Source organism: Talpa europaea (genome assembly GCF_964194135.1).
Source record: "Talpa europaea genome assembly, chromosome: 7".
Lineage (NCBI taxonomy): Eukaryota > Metazoa > Chordata > Mammalia > Eulipotyphla > Talpidae > Talpa > Talpa europaea.
In genome coordinates this window covers 130,223,190-130,240,712 of record NC_140074.1, presented here as the reverse complement: position 1 = coordinate 130,240,712, position 17,523 = coordinate 130,223,190, and positions in this window count along the sequence as shown.

Below are 17,523 nucleotides of genomic sequence, written 5' to 3'. Positions count from 1 at the left end.
ATTTGTATTGAGGTAATATTGTATTATAACATTATATAAGTTTCAAGTGTTCACCATCATGAAGGAACATGTGCATATACTATGTTAAGCTCAAAGGGCTAAATGTCCATATCTGTCCTTCACCATATTGTCCCTTTTTACCCCAATTTACCTACTCCTCTTTCCTTTCTGGTAACCACTAATTAGTCTTACAGTCCAAAACTTTATTTTTGTTTAATTTATTTAATCTGTTTGTTTATATTCTCTATATACCACATATGAGTGAAGCCATATGTTGTTTGTCTTTCTCTGGCATATTTCATGAAGCAAAATTCCATCCAGTTTCATCCATGTGGTCACAAATGGTAGAGCCTCATGTTATTTTTTATAGCTAAGTAGTATTCCATTGTGTATATGCCATTCTTCTCATCCACTTGCCAACTGATTGGCACTTAGGTTGTTTTCAGTTCTTAACTATTGTAAATAGCACTGCAGTGAACAGAGTCCATGTATATCTTAAAAATGGTTATTTTTGTATTATTTTCAATACAAAATAGGGAAGCTGAACCAAGTAGAATTTGTATTTTTAGTTTTTGTGGACTCTCCATACTGCTTGCCAAAATGGCTGCACCAATTTACATTTCTGTCAACAACGTACAAGGGTTTCCTTTTCTCCATCCCCTTAACAACACTTGTTGTCTCTTGTCTTGCATAATAACCATTCTCACAGGTGTGTGGCGATAACTCATTGTTGTTTTGGTTTGTTTTTCTTTAATACTAAGAAATGATGGCTATCTTTCTACCACATTTGATTTTTGAAGGGGGCCAGTCATAGGAAGATCTAGGGAGAATGTTCCAGGAAGAATGCACAGTAAGTTCAAAAGACCTGAGGCATGAACAAGCACATTGGCATATTTGAGAAAGAGCCAGAAAACAATCATCCCTGCTGCCAGAGTATAGCAGGAGAGGTTGAAAAGAAATGAGGTTGGTCATGCATGGCCTTTGTGGTCAGGGTTGGGTATTTGGATGTTGTTCTACATAGTATAGAAGCTTTGGAGGATTGTGGAAGAGGGAGCAACCTGATCTGATTCGTGTTCTTAAAATAAAATTTTGATTATTTGTGAAGAAACTTTGTTGATCAGAGTGAGAGGAGAGAAGTTGGAGGCTTTGTGGTGGTGCAAGTTAGAAAGAATCTTGAGCATTCAAATGTTAGACCTGAGAAGCTGAGTGGGGCTGTATGTAGAATTTAAGGAGATGGCTCATGGATGGATTTGATGTGAGGTAAAAGAGTAAGAGAGAAGTTGAGGTCAATGTGAAGATACTGATTGGATCATTTTGGGTGGATGATGGCAGGCACTGTCATGATAGGGATGGTGGGGGAAGGCGAGTTTACATTAAGAAGCTTCCTGAGTGAGATTGTTCAGTCCAGTATTGGAGCTGACTGCTTAGGGAACAGACAGCTCAGTTCCTGGATTTTGAATGTAAAAGCGATAATCATTTGAAGGATATTTTAGCCATCCGTCAGTATAAAAGTCATCAAATGATAGGACCTCCCCGGTGGCACAGCAGGTTGAGCGCAGCACTGTGAAGCTATCCGCAGACTCTGCAGTGTGGGTTCACAGGTTGGATTCCCGGCCAGCCAGGGAGATAACCACATGCCGTGGCAGACCTCCCCTGTCTCACCTGCTGCTCCCCTCAGCAGTGTATTTCAGTAGATCTGCCTGTTCTGTTCCCTGCTCTGTCCCTGGTGAATTCTCTCACCTTCCCACACCTCTTGCCTGTACCCCAGTTCTTGTATAAATAAATAAATCTTTAAAAAAAGTCATCAAGTGAGAGAATTAATAGCGAAAATGAAAGATCAGATGACATCATTTAGGTTGAGAAAGGAGGGGGAATAAATAAGAGAATGAGGATGATGTTGAAAGAAAACCATGCGTCATCGAAGGCAAAAAGAGACTTTTCAATGGTGCCAAATCCTTTTGAAAGGTAGAGGAAGAGAAAGACAGAGTTGGCCACTGGATTTGGCAACACACAACTCACTCCATCACTGCAAGAGCTATTTTGGTGGAGTGATGCTGATATAAGTTTGATTGCAGTTGATTGAAGAAAGGATAAAAGTGAAAGGGTGGAGACAGTGTAAATATACAGCCACTTAAGGAGTTTTCTTCCGAAAGTAAGCAGAGAAATAGAACTGTGGCTTGAGAAATAAGCCTAATATTGTGAAGACTTAGGTCCACAGGAAAATGCCTTGCAAAATTATGAAGCAATTAGACATTTATTTTTTCTTATGCTTCATTGCCATATGAGTGTTATGCCACATGCATGTTCACCTATATGGATACTTCAGCTCAGAATGCTTAGGAAGATTAAGAAAGGGCATCACAGTTCATTCACTTGGGATGACTTTAAAGGGTCTAGACTGAAGTTCCTGGGCCCTTATGGATCACTGGATTTAATTTGAATTGCCATCCCCCCCACCACCGCGCGTCTCAGCAGTCCATTAGCCCTTAGAAAACCAAAGGTCAATGCATCTTTTCACTTTACTACTTTTGGCCTCATTTTACTTTCCTCCATAACTCCAATTCTAATGCAAATCAAAACCAATTCTTAGTTTTCCTTCCAGCCAAATGGCTCACTGTTGGTAAAAATGGCTCTGGGGGAAAAAAGAATCTTGAGAGAAAACTAAGTCCTGTGCATAGGTGGTAAAACTTTTGAAAGATGGTCACAGAAACCCACAGTAGAAATATTCACTGCCCTGCAACAGGAGTGCTCAGGTCCTATGAATAGGTAGATAAGGTCAGGAAATCTGTGAAGAAACCCCTGTTAAATGAGTGATTTCTTGGTTACATATTTCTTGTATAGAAGAAAAATTGTATTTATAAAATGGAAGGGGGAAATTAACACTAAAATGATTAATTCCTATTTATTGAAACCACTTATTACAGTTGATCATATCTCTGGAGACATCTATCATTATAGAAGTACTCTAGAGAATGAAGTTCTGGGGCAATGATTGGTATCATAGTCTTCTTTCCTTTCATCCTTCAATGAATTATGCCCAGGTCCCATGAAAATAGTCAATGGAAAGGCTAATTATGGCTATTCTATGGGGGATAGCATAGAGGAAAAAGGAATGTGAAAAAGAGCACATTTGGTTGAAACAGACAACAAAAGGCTCGATCTGAGACTGTCCCTCCCTTCTCTCCCCAATAAAATAAAAAGGTGGTGGTTCCCAACTGAAACAAAAACCAGTATTGGGGTTAATTACCAAGAACTAGAATTATAGCAACAATTAGTATGAGTTAATGAGCAGCAATGTCAAGACCCCTTTGTGCTCCTGGGGGACATGTTGACTTAGATTTGGGTTCTAGGATTTTCTGGCTCATCACACTACCAAACCAGTGATCATTCATGTTTAAAGTTCATAGTGTTGCCTGTGTTCAAATTGAACATGGAAGTTTATGAGATTTTAGGCTACTCCCCATGAACAATTGCCAGTTCACATCCAAAGACCTTCCACTTTAGTAAGGACAGCAGAAAACCTGCCCCTGGAGACACTGGGTCTCATAGGCAATGCTAGAGCATAGATTGCACTGTTTGGCTTTTCATAGTTAAATAAGACCTCTGTTGACACTTGACTTAAGTGTGATTATCCCCAGTTGAAAATTTGAGAACCAGACCATTTAGCAGTGGATTGGTGCCGCATGTTGCTGAGTACCTTGTGAAAGTATTCACTGTGAAAGGCCAGCACACAACACCTGAAATTCATAATAACTCCCGAAGTGAGCTTGGATGCACTCCTTGTTTGTGAGGTTGTCTGACCACTAAATGATTGATGAGAGACCTTAGTGGATGAGAAAGTTGATTCACTGAAATGTGTAAAATGCACATTTCCTTTTTTTGCAATATAAACCACCAATGTATGGTCAGTGTATTTAAAAGGCTGGTAACGTGAGTCTTTGTTAGTGTTTCTCTGTGTTTTATTTCCCTTTGCTTTCCTGGAACAACTAACTCTAATGAAACCTGACGTCTTAGTGCTAAAATATGTTGACTCTCCCACTCTGCCCTTATTGTATGCTGAAAATGTTCACAAACTCTTCTAAATCACCAATCTTAAAGTGTTTAGAACTTCTTAGGTTTCTCAGAAGTGACCATAGGCCCCAGCCTATTTGTTTTCTTCCTGAAATGTGGAGCAAGCAGGCATGAACCAAGGTGAGTGAGATTGGGATTGATAGTTGGTGTTTGCAGTGGATACTGTGGCGTGTGTCCTTGCTCTCACCTTCAAGACCTTCAGGACCAACTCATTTCTCTAGTTGATGTTGGCTGCTGATGGGTTCTGACTGAATCCTCCCAAAGAATTGCCCTCAGAAGATGACTGACTTTTCCAAGGTCATAGGCCAAGGGCAGCCTACAATGAATAAATCATCAATATGGTGGCTTAAAGGCCTGCCTTCTTGACTTAGTTTGGAGCAACTCTGAAAGGCTTTCCTATTCCAGGACTCTCTGTGGGATTAACTGATGTCTTTATTGCAGTGCATTTCTTTCCTTTTTTTTTTAATTTATTTATTTATACAAGCACTGGGTACAGTCAGAAGCATGGGAGGGTGAGAGAATTCACCAGAGCCAGAGTGGGGAAAAAACAGGCAGACCAATGAAATACACTGCCGAGGGGAGCAGCGGGCGCAGCAGGAGAGGTCTGCGCACCATGTAGGACCCACGTCGGTGGCTGGGGATTGAACCAGCACTGCAGAGGCTGCAGGCAGCTTCGCAGCCCAGCACTCAATGGCTGCGCCACCAGGGGAGGCCCTGTTGCAGTGCATTTCTGATAGTGTCCTTCTGACTACTCCTGTTTGTTTCTCTCCTAAGAACTCCCTAACAAGCTCACCACACGCAAATACCCATGTCAGAGTCTGGTCTCTGAACAGGCTAGGAAAATTGACAAAAATCCATTTTAGAGTGATTAGAAAATGAGCAAACTTTTTATGAAGCTGTCAGAAGTATGGAATCTAACCTTAAATGTGACAGCTAGAACAGGTCATGGCAGGATTCCCCTGCTTTTGTGTGTAAACAGCTAGATGGACAACTTTCTACAAACATGTCTTTAATACTATAGAGAGCTGTAAGGAACTGGAGAGGAACTAGTCATGACCGGAAGTCAGTGACCTTTCCCAGAACCCACTGCTTTATTTAGCACCAGCCTTTATTTTCTGATAGTCGATTGCAACAGGACAATAAACCAGGGCAGTGTTTCTCAAACTACAGATATGTGTTAAAAGTTCAGAATCCTAGGTCATACTCACTGGATCAGAATCTGTAGCAGAGGGTCTGCTTATCTTTATCATTCCAGAAGATTCTTATACTTAACAAGTTTGGGAAAATTAGACTATGGCAAAAAGCCTTTCAGATGCTGGTATTGAGTAAAGAACTGTTTTTTACAGAAATAAGAATGAGTTTTCTGCATTGCACCGCCTTTATTTACCAGCTACCCTACTCATGCTTTGACACACAACTACCTCTTATTGGTTACCAAGAAAACCTCACTATGAAAACAGTAAGCAGATTGTATGTGCTGTCACTCAAGGCACCATTTGTTCATTATGGAAATTAAAACACCCCAAATGATAAGGTGATGGCTTCCTTTTGGGTTGGGCAGGTGGACCTCTTGGTGCTACCCTCTGGGCCCAGGATTTGGGATAGATGATGATAAAGCAGCATTAATGTCCAGGAGTAGATTGAACCTGAGGCTTGATATCTGCAGCGAGGTGTGTGAGCCCTGCCTTTTCAGTGCTTCCTGGGGGTCACAGTTTGATCAGATGACTGAAGCTCTTCCTCACTTTGTTCCTAAGTTACAAAAGGCACAACCAAATACTGGTTATGTACAGGCTTATGTTAAACTAATTTCATTGTGATGGAACATCATGGTAATTTTATTTGCAAGCCATCAGGATAAATAGCTTTGATGTTGTTTCCATGATACTAGGTCAGGAATTTGTTTTTCCCTATCCTCTACACCCTAGCAAGTTTTTGCTACAGCAAGTTACTTTGCTTACAAGTGTGAAGATAAAGGCATTCATGTCATTCTTATTGACTGCTACAACATTAGCAATTTTTAGGGCAAAACATTAGATATAATTACTCTATCTTTCATGAGTATGTTGGGAATATCAGCATTTCACCATTTTTAAACAGTGATAACTAAGTGGTCTGCAGAAAATGAGCTTTAATGAAGCTGGTTGTTGTAAGACTACATATTCCTTCGGGTTTCCCAAAGAGTCAGCGCCAACACAGCCCGAAGCATGTCTCTTTGACAGTCTAAAGACTCCACAGCCATTGATTTCCTATCCTTTTGACACTTGTATGGGGTTGGAGTTTCCTTTGCAAATGTATTTGGTTTCCCTAAGGATCATTCAGTGGGTTTCTCTGACAAATTTATAGTCCTGAATGGATTTGCAATCACAAGATAAAATCTTTGACAAGTTTCTTTTGTTTCCCTCTATGGCTTGAAACCTAACTGCTAAAAGTTTCAGTCTGATTATCAAGGCTTTATGATCAAATTATCTAAAGAAAATGTCTACTGAAAATGAGTTAAGAAGCTATACTGTGTTTTGGGTAGAAAAAAATACATGTGTCACACATGCTATTGATTAAAGCTTCAAATATGATGGGCAGTTTCACTGAGTAGTTGAATATTTGGACTACTTGATACTTTCACTTTTTGTAAGATTTTTTTTTAACCTGGTATCTGTTGATCCCCACTGGACTGTTACTCAAGTATTTAAAGAGACAAAATCATGTTGGACAACATGAATGGAACTTGAGTGGATTATGCGCAGTGAAATAATTCTGAAAGAAAGACAAATACCATATGGTTACATTCATAAATACAGTATTAAGAAACAAAGCAAATGGATGAACGCAACAAAACAAAAACAAACTTGCATTCTAACAGAACCGTGGTTACTGCAGAGGAAGTTTGTGGGTATAGGTGAAGTGGGTAGAGGATTTGACTGGATAGTGCTGGATGGTAACTAGTCCTTTGGTGATAGGCATGGTGAAATTATACACTTGTTGAGCTGTGAAAATGTGATGCTGTACTCCTGAAACTTATCCAGTGTTACCTCAGTAAATAAAAATTAAAATAAGGAGATTGGTTTATCTGGTGTTTTGAGAGAGGTGTTGAATGAGTAAACCTGTAATGACCAATATGGTACACTAGTCATGTAGCTATTTAAGCTAATTTAAATTAGATGAACTTTATCTTTTTAATATTCAGTACATTAGAGTTTGGAAATTATGCATAGATGCCATTATCTCATTGCCCTAATTATATTCAAAATATTTCTGTCCATCACACTGTAGAGTATGTCTACACCCAACTGTGTATTGCAATACATTAACCCCCGTCCCACCAACAATGGCAGTTCTACACGATGGAGAAAGTTTCAACATCATGTCTAGAACTGCATAAGAAGCTACAAAAGTAATGTTTCTAGAAAAATATCAAAACCAGTAAGATATGTGTCTTCACCTTTGTAGCATTCTATGAATTGAAAGAGATTCCAATAGATAACACAATTTGTGTGTGTTCCCTTTGCATCACAATACTTAACTAGTCTTCTTTAGAATGACATGGAATCACTTATTTTAGGGACTTTCTCATTATGAGTGATAGAAAAAGATGTTGCTTTCATCAGGAATTCCAAGAAGACAGGGGAAGTCAGAGGATCTCAGAAGTCATACTCTTTCATGAGATGCTTATTGAGTCTCAATTAGAAGTAGTTGAACCCTGATGTTGTGCTAACTCAGTACAGCTCAGTGTTTAATTAACAGTTACAGGTCCCCGGGCTCAATCCCTGCAAATTCTATTTCAACACGTCTGGAAAGGAACCTTGGAATCTGGATATTTAGTAAGTACAGCACATGAACGTGAAAAATGTGCTCTGTGTTCCAAAGATCACACTTTGGAAACAGAGTAGGATTGATTTTGAATGAAATGATTCCAGAATGCCTGGTAGGGTGAAGGCTCAACAAGGAAGGCCTCTGTGTCTGTGTGTCTGAGCGCTTTTGTTTGAGAGTTGCTATGTGTGTAGGTAAAGACGGTGTGCAAGGGATCCTTGTCACTAGAAACAGCAAGATCACAAATATTTTCCTATGGTTATGTTGGAACTTTGGGGAAATAGAGAAGGCTTGTATAATATTTCTCTTCCAAACCTAACACTCATATGGGAAAGTTAGATTTACTTAATAAAAGGAGAGATTTATGAAAGTTGGGGAAAATATATGGAATGTGTAAGGGAGGGCAATTTTGAAATCTGAGACCCTGGAGATTTCCTTCAAACAAAGAAGAGGCCCATTTATCTAGAATTGTTTGGATTAAGCCTCCCCAGTACTGTGGGGGTGAGAGGGAGGGATCCAGCCATCCACAGGAATCCTCTCTGCTTTGTTTCTGTAATTCTACAAGAATAACTAGTCTTCATGTCAGGTAGCGCCAGCCAGCTTTCTTTCCACATACTCACCCCACTGTTGTTTCCTCCATGACAATCATTTTCCCTCTGCTACAAGTGTTTAGAATCTATTGGATTGATTTTTCACTTCAAGTTTTTTGTTTGTTTGTTTGTTTGTTTTTTAGGGATTTTCCTCCTCTGGACTGGAAACCAATAATGTAAAAAAAATATTGGTGATTTGAAACTAGGGCGCACTGTCTCAAGAATTGCAAGAAAGGGTAGAGTGTGAGTGTGTGTGTGTGTGTGTGTGTGTGTGTGTGTGTGAAGATCTGCTGAGCTCTGTATGTAGAAATCCTTTTCAGATAGAATTTAATAGGATTGATCCATTCTAATTACTTTCCATGTGATTCTTTCAAGACAGTTGTGAAACTCGAAGATGTCTTTACTTGTGTCTTTTACACAGCAGTATAATTTCTAAAATAGAGGCTTGCTTCATCTTAGCTCTAAATTGTCATAGTGCCTTTTCATACTTTAACTCCATGCACAAATTTTGTATGGGGAGGGGAAAGCTACAGGAACTTTAATATTTCTAGATACTTTTACTGTTTTTCTCAGTGAAATGCAATATCATAGTTTTTAAGACTTTAGTCTTCAGAGTATTTGCAAATCTCTACCCTGACAAACTTATTTATAAAACTCATTTATATCATTTCATAACTAAATGACCGTGGCAACAACTTAAACTCTCTAGAACTTATTTTATCTCCCAAATGGAAAATAGTATCAATCCATCTTGGTGAGGTTATGATGATTGAAAGCAGAATCACAGGAGAATAGCTTGTGTTGTACAGTAAAAGTAAGGTGTTGATTATTATTATTATTGTTATTACTATAGCTATAATACCTAGCATTTTGGGGGAAATCAACCCCATTGTTAAATAAAGTTTTATGGGAAATAAAACTTTGGATCTAGAATACTTTTATATGATTTTAATAATTTATTCAGAATTATGAGAATATTTAGCATGGTGATAAAAATGCTGTGCCTGTTTGTCATCCTATTTACTTAGGTAACAAGAAAAATGATATGTGATCTGCATTCCTTGGAATCAATGAGGTACACAATATTTGAGAAGTAGCTCTATCTCAAATCTGGGCCCTAAAATTTGAAACATCTGCCCTTGACTCAATGTTTAAGGTGAAGCTAATGATGTCTTCACTTTCCAATGTCTGTATTTTTAAGAGAATCAAAGGAAGGAAGTCGAGGAAAAATATTGATTCCCCTCTAGCAAACTCTATTGAAATGCACTGTTGTAGACCTTATTATTTTTAAGTGTCTGGATTTTCTTTATGAATTCATTAAAAATATTTTAGCGGCTCTGGTGGCCCAGTATCTCATTCCAACATAAACTTACCACTGGAGAGCACATACCATTTGGCTCACCTTTTCATTTCATGGCTTAATAATAATCACAAATTACAGGTGCTGAAATGATGTTAGATCCCTTAGCATAACTGATTCAGGACTCATTATTCTTTTCTCGAGAACTTCTTAACATGGCATCTCTCTCCTGATTGGCAGTTAATATTTCACGTGCTAGAATTCAACTTCAGTTGCCTTAAAATATTATTTTCCCTAATGGGCAGTAATGTGTGGTTGCCATTAGATCTCATTTTCAGCTTCTCTGCAAGAATAATGTTGATATTGTTGGGTCTACAAGTGGTATTCATCATGGTGTAGGCACAATTGTCTTTAAGAGAGCATCACTTTTTTAATCTTTAGATCTTTGGATTCTGCCCAAAGTATTTTTTTTTCCATATCTCATATTCTGATCACTTGAAACATGTGCAATATAGGGACATAAGATTTGTTTTTATAAGCTTTATTTTCCAGTGATTCTTTGATGGTATATAGAAATCTGGTCTATAAATCTTACACATTATCAACCTGATAACATCACTTACAAGTTGCCATAACTTCGTTGTAGCTTTTCTGTGGGAGTTTAAGTATATTATTCTGTCATCAGTAGAGTTCTACTTCTTCCTTTCTAGCCTGTGTGCCTCTTTGGTTTGCCTTGTCTTATTGCATTGGCTAGGAATGCCGATGCAATGTTGAATAGAACTGATTAGAACTGATACCTTCATATTGTTTTTGAGTTTAGGTAGAAAGCATTTAGTCTTTACTGTTAAGTTAGAGATTAGCTGTAGACATTTTGAGGATTCCTTTTTAAAGTTGAGGAAGATGCCACTTTTCCTAATTTACTGAAAATGTATATCACAAGCGGGCATTTAATTCTCACAGATTTATTTTCTGCACTTATTGAAATGGTCATACGGTTTCCCTCTCTTATTCTGTTAACTTGATTTTTGTAAGTTGAAGAAATATGATATTGTCAGGATAAACCCATTTGATGGTACAACATCAAGTTTATTTATGAATTATGTTTGGAATGTATATGCCTATTTGTGAGGAATATTGATCTATAGTTTTCGTTCTAGTTTTGTTATTAATGAAATAATTGCCTTGTACAATGTACTGGACAATGTTATTTATTTTCTTCTAAAATGTTTTGCATGGAATGACCTTCCCTTTATTTCTTAAATCGATGCTACAAGTTACCACCACTAAAGCCACATGTATCTGGTCTGGAAATTTTATGGGAGAAAGAAATTCAATTGCAAGTTCAGTTTGCTTAGTAGACGGCTTATTTTTTTATGCACCAGTTGTGGCAAATTTGTATTTCAAAGTATTTGTCTAATACATCTATGTTTTCAAATTTGGTAGCATAATTATTCATAATATTCTCTTATGCTTTAACTTCTAAAAACTATATAGTGATGTACCCTTCTATTCTTTATTTTTGGTAATTCTTAGTGACCAGTGTGAGTATAGGATTGTTAATTTTGTTAAAAAGCTGTTTCTTCATTGATCTTTTATTTATGTATTTTCTATTTCATTGTTTTCTGTTCTCATCTTCATTATTTCCTTTGTCTTACTTACAGTGGATTTAATTAGTTTTCCTCCTCTTCTTCCTCAATTCTTAAGAGGGAAGCCTGTATCACTGATTTTATACTTAAAACAACATATTTCATCCTAAGCACTCTCTTTAGTTGCATCATACAGATTCCAATATATTGTGTTTCAGATTTATTCACTCAGCCATATGTACAACACCCTGTGATTTCTTTTCTTTATGGATTATTTAGAAGCTTATCCTTCAATTTCCACATAATGGGTATATTACAGAAATATTTCTGTTCTTGTTTACAAGTTTTAAAATTTGTCAGTTTTAGTCAGTTAACATAGTCTGCTTGATTTCAACCTTTGTTAATAATTGAGGTTCATTTTAAACTCATATATCATTTATCTGATGGATAGCTTATATACTTGTAAAGAGTGTGTACCCTGTGAATATGGGTTATACCTTTCTATAGTTATTAACTAAATTGGTTGATAGTAATCAATAGTGAGCCACTGGATTCCTACCTATATAGTCTACCAAGTATCAAGATGAGATTATTGAATTATTTAACTATAGTTGTGCATTTGTCTTTTTTTTCCCCCTTTCACTTTTGTCAGTTTTTGATCCTGTGTTTTGAAGTTGAAAATCAAACCACTGAAAGTATTTTTACATGTTTTGAAATGCTGATAGAAGCTCTTGTGGAACATCATTGACAGATACCCACTGCTTCTGGAGTGAAAATGGGGTTTCCCTTACTGGGATGTGTGTGGAGGGAGTAGCATACAGAACAAATCCATCAGTGGGAAAGGCTGGCAAGGGGCAGTCTTCACCAAGGTTGGACTAAACTTTGCAGTGACCAGTAGTATAAGAAGGACCCTCGACCATCTTGGCAAGATGGGTCACAGTGACGTTGGTGACAGTGAAGTTGAATGGAGCTCAGGGGATAACTTTGTGAGCACAGAAACTAGAGTGCTTCCTAGCAAAGCAGCTGATTAAAGAAATGGATACCAAGGCCAAAGGCTTTCACTGAATGCTGACTTGGTGCAATGATGCAGGCTGAGAGCATTAAATCGCAGGTGCCCAGAGCTAGTTATTGATAATCCCACATAGCCAGTCACACTGTGGGAAGATCAGTCTGGGTAGTAGAGGTAATAATGTGCTGAAAAAGCACAAATCTTTGATTCAAGCAACCTTGAGTTCTACATTTGCTTCTGCAACCTGTTCCCTGACACAGCTTATGCTTTCTGACCTTAGAAGAGATACTTGACCTTTCTATGTCATCGCTCATTATTTTAAATCAAGATGATATCTATTCCACAAGGTGGTTTGATATAAGACACCCTGAAATTCAACTCATGAAATACAGAGCCCAGCACTCAGTAGATTTTTTTTTTTTATAAATGCTAGATTTCTTCCTTCCAATGGAAGCTAGATTTAGGATGAAAATAGAAAAGAAAATATGTGGCTGAGTCAAAATAAAGACTTCAATAGCTGTGCTATTTTTCTCTCAGGAGTCTCTCATGTTTGAGGTCTGGAACTCTTGATCAAACCTCTTTTCTCTGCTAGCAAAGTGAAATCCCACTGCTGAGAGAAGGTGGTACCCTTTCCAGGCTGCCCACTCTTGACTGTCTCCATGCCATGACTGTGGAGGAGCACAACCAACGTGTGCTGATCCCAATGCGACCACCTTGTGGACTTCCTTGCACATCACACCACCCTGGCTTCCTGGGACTGGAGGTGGGATGCAGTGTCCCTGGATCCTCAGAGATTTTCAGGGTTGTTGTTTTTTATTTCCTAATTCCTTACCTCACCCACGGGAGCAGAAATTCTTATTTAACTCTGTAGAACGATAAAAACTCTGTTTATAACCCTTTACCCCTAATTATCTTATACGGCTACAATTATCCTCACGTATGTCATTACATGCACGCAATGTTCATGATTTGGGTTTATTACCTTGCAACTCTATATTCTTATTCCCCTATTCATCCTTCTCTGTGGCCCCCCATTTCACAGCCATCTGCTTTCAACAAATCAAGAATGACAGCACATTACTTGCAGCAGCTCTTCCACACCCTCCTCCCCCTGCACAACTGTGATTAAATTGTCTTTATTTCACTATTTTACTGGCTGCCAAAGATGATAGCAATCAAAACCGATAAATCCTGAAATGCTTCCATTAACCAATCAGGGGTTGTCACTGCTGTCAAATCTGCCCCGAGAGAGGCCATTTTTGGTAGCTTAGAATTCTTGTGTATATGTCCATTGGGAATAGCTATGTTTAGCCTGCGTGTGTGTGTGTGTGTGTGTGTTTTAAGGTGTTTTTTTTTCTCTCTACTGTTAGTTGCAGAAACTAGTCTTAGGAGCTTAACCAACTGCTTTCTGCCCCCTTAGGAATTTTCTTGTAGCTACTCGCTAGCTCTAGAAGGGGATTACACTTATTTGTCTCAAACGTAGTGAAGAAGAAACAAGCTTTGAAATTTCACACTTGGAGACAATCAAAGACACCAAGGGAGAATTTGTAGCAATCTGAACACATCAAGACACAATAACGAGGGACAGGGCAGCAATGAGTGACACATGTTGCTGAGTGAGATTCTCTACCGCTCAAAGGCACCAAGTTTGACATTTAAATTGCAGGCAGCCCTGGGTCCATTCCAGGAGCTGCCCGCGGTTGAATGCGGTTCTGATCACTTGCTTGAGGGGCGCAGTGGGGGTAAAGAGAAAAAAAGAAAAATCAAATTGTTCTCGGAAATCATGTTTAATGTAGAAATCTGGTTAATATTAAAATGCAATCTGCAGTTTTCAAGTATTCTATTCCTCAAGGAAAATATTTCCTGTTCAAGGGGCAGGAGCAGTAAGCACTCTCTTATTACATCACTTCCTATGTCAGACCCAACTAGCATTCAAAATGTATTACTGTATTGATAATGCTAATTTCAAAATGATGTCTTCCCTCTCCCTCCCCTCTTTGGTTAAAGGGTCTGGGCAAAATTCCAATCATATGGATCAATTTAGTTTTAGATTGTGCTGGCCAAACTGATATTTCATGCACTATATAGAATATAGTTCTTCCACATGCTTAGGTATAGTAGCCCTTGGATCTTTTCTGCTTGTTGTATAACCTTCTATTTGCAAAAGTTTCCCAAGAGAGCCGATATCTCATGGGCTTTACGAAAAAGAAAATCAGCAAGAGCACTTCACAGCTTTTTCTGTTCACTGCAGCCTTCACTTTTTGAATTGGCAGGGAGGTAGGTAGGTATTGATTCATGGCACTCCATCCTGTGCCATGTTCAGCTCAACCTGGTAATATCCCTGTAGGCTTAGCTGGCTTCACTGCAATTTCATCGGCAGGAGGACTTAGGGATGTAACCACTGGCATTTTTCCTCCCTGTAGCCAAAGGTTTTTCTGCAGTGTCTTAAAATATGAAAGCTGATGATGTATTGGAATGAAGTCTTTTCAATGAAGTCTTTTCAATTATCTGTTCCCCACATAGTTATTCATTTTCTTACCAGATCATTAAAGAAATAACCACTAACAGAACATCAATATGGTCACACCTGATGTTCTAGACCAGAAGATAGCAATTCATTTGTCTCGAGTCCCTCTAGTCCTATGGAGCAGGTGGGTCACTTGCTAGGTAAGGCTAATTATACTCAGGATGGAATAAGCAGGATCTGAAAGACAGCATGAGAGAAAGCTTGTTTCCATTGAGGTACTGCTAATCCATCCTCTTTTTTGGGGGGGGGAGGGGTTTCTCCTGACAGGAAATACTATATGCTAAATTCATAGTGTAGACACTTCCATATATTTGTTTCACTTTTCCATTTATAAATGCATTGATATGAAATGATCAATTTTTATTGCAAACATTAAGTTTAGAGCTCATGTTTTATCATAGAATGTTAGTTGCTACTCAAATGTGATTAAAAATGAGAATTTATCCAGACCTGTCTTCTTTACACTTTTATCCCTCATAGTTCCCAAATCCCATGATGCAATTTTAATGAAATTAAACCAAGCAGTTTGGAATCATAGAACTATTTCAGTTACAGTTGCTGATCAAGTCAAGCCTGCTAGCTAACATCAGAGGTAGGTAGTTGGTTGGACATTCTCAGAGGAGGCATACATTTAGAGATTATTTCAAGTTTTCTATGCTAGCAAATTAAATAACACCTATATAGCAAAAATGCCTTAGACTAGTCACATCTGAGTGTCAACCGGTGTTTGCTTGAACTAATTACTATTTGCTTGTTTGCATGTTCTGGAATACTGACAGGGGGGATGGTAGATGAATTAGTGTAATAATCACCCCAATATCTTAGTAGCTTATTCTCAATTACATAATAATCTGATGAGGATCTGAAGAGATTCTGTGTTCCACAAATTAAGGGACCTAGGATCTGTAATCTAGTAAACTCTACAGTCTTTGAGAGTACAACTGGACATGTAGCTGTTGAGATAGTAAGGGAGAGATTGAATGTGGCAAAGGCCACATTTTCTAATTTCTAATCTGATGTTTCTAATTTCCAGAATGTGGCATATTCCATTTCTGCTCACATCCTATTACTGAGAAAGTGTTCATATAGAACCAAGTGATCTGTATTTAACTTAGCAACTCTAATGCAGGTATTCAGGTATTCATTTTAATCATTTTATAATCTAATGGAAACTAAGATTTAGTAATTTGTTTCAGGTGAAGCATAATTGATTGTGATTAGGAATCAATAGAAAACTTTGTGGATAAAGAAGCACAGGAATTTTGCCATGAGGAGATGAAAAACCATGAGAGAGAAGATGGGCAGGTGAGATGGGATAGAAGGAGAGCAGAGGCTCAAGAAGAGGAAGTGATGGGGCCTCCCCAGTGGCGCAGCGGTTGAGTACTGGGTTGCAAAGCTGCCCGAAGCCTCTGCAGCGCAGGTTCGATCCCCGGCTGCTCCCTGGCCACCGGAGGAGGGTCCCACATTGCGCGCAGACCTCTCCTGCTGCCCACTGCTCCCTTCAGCTGTGTACTTCATCAGTCTGCCTGTTCTACTCTTTGCTCTGGCTCTGGTGAATTCTCTCACCCTCTGGTGCTTCTGACTGTACCCAGTGCTTGTATAAATAAATATAAATCTTTAAAAAAAAAGAAGATGAAGTGATGGAGGAATGGAGTTTTGGAAATAGAAGATGACTTGACAACTATTTTGATGTTTTTAAATATACTTGGAATAGTCTATAATATATTGTGGGTTAAGGGAGAAAAGTCAGATAGAAAAGAGAAGGTGGGGGTATCTGTGGTTATGCGATAGAGGAGAATGATCCATAGTTACACTAGTCTTTTTCACTGCTATTCCAAATTTTGATTAGATGTTGATCTTACTGGCCTAATCCAGAAATTTTCTCTCCCTTTTTTAAGATCTATAGTGTTAAGACCTGGAGGTATTGTGAACCAGCAATTTTAACAATTGTTTACCTAGACGAGATCCTACCTTGTTACTAACCTACCCTAACAGAGTCTGGTGGGAATGGAAACACATGTCAGGCTATTCCCAACCTGTGGAGATCTGCACTAATATTGATCTTACCCCTAATCAACAGAGCTTTATGAAGTGCTTACTCAATGCCAGACAATGTCTAAGGCTAGAGGTTGGCAAAACTTTGTACTACACTTGCAGAGTTTAGTCGCTTAATGGCCTGTGAAACCTGCCGAATGTAGTGGTTCAAGAAGTTTCCAGGTGGGTAGATGTTGATTTTTGAAATTATACTTTAGCAGGGAGTATATAGAAAATTCAATTATGGCAATTTGAGAAGACGCAGCTCATTGTTTCATTTCTGTGACTGTTTCTTAGTCAGGGAGAGAAGAAGAGAGGGAAAAACGAGAACATGCTATCGTGCCTCAACATATCGGGTGCTGACCATAGCCCTCTCTTCTCGTTGGTGCTTAAAAAACAAAAACAAAACAAACAAAATCCCCCAAAATGCTTGACTATACTTGACTATACTGGTTTTTTAAAAATCATTTTTTTTAACCTTGGATTCCTTTGGAATAAACACAAAGACTTTGCTGAACTCAGCATGTCTAGCCTGACAGAGGAAGATGGTTATTATGGTCAAATAGTTGAATACTGACTCCATGTATCAAAATCAGGTAACC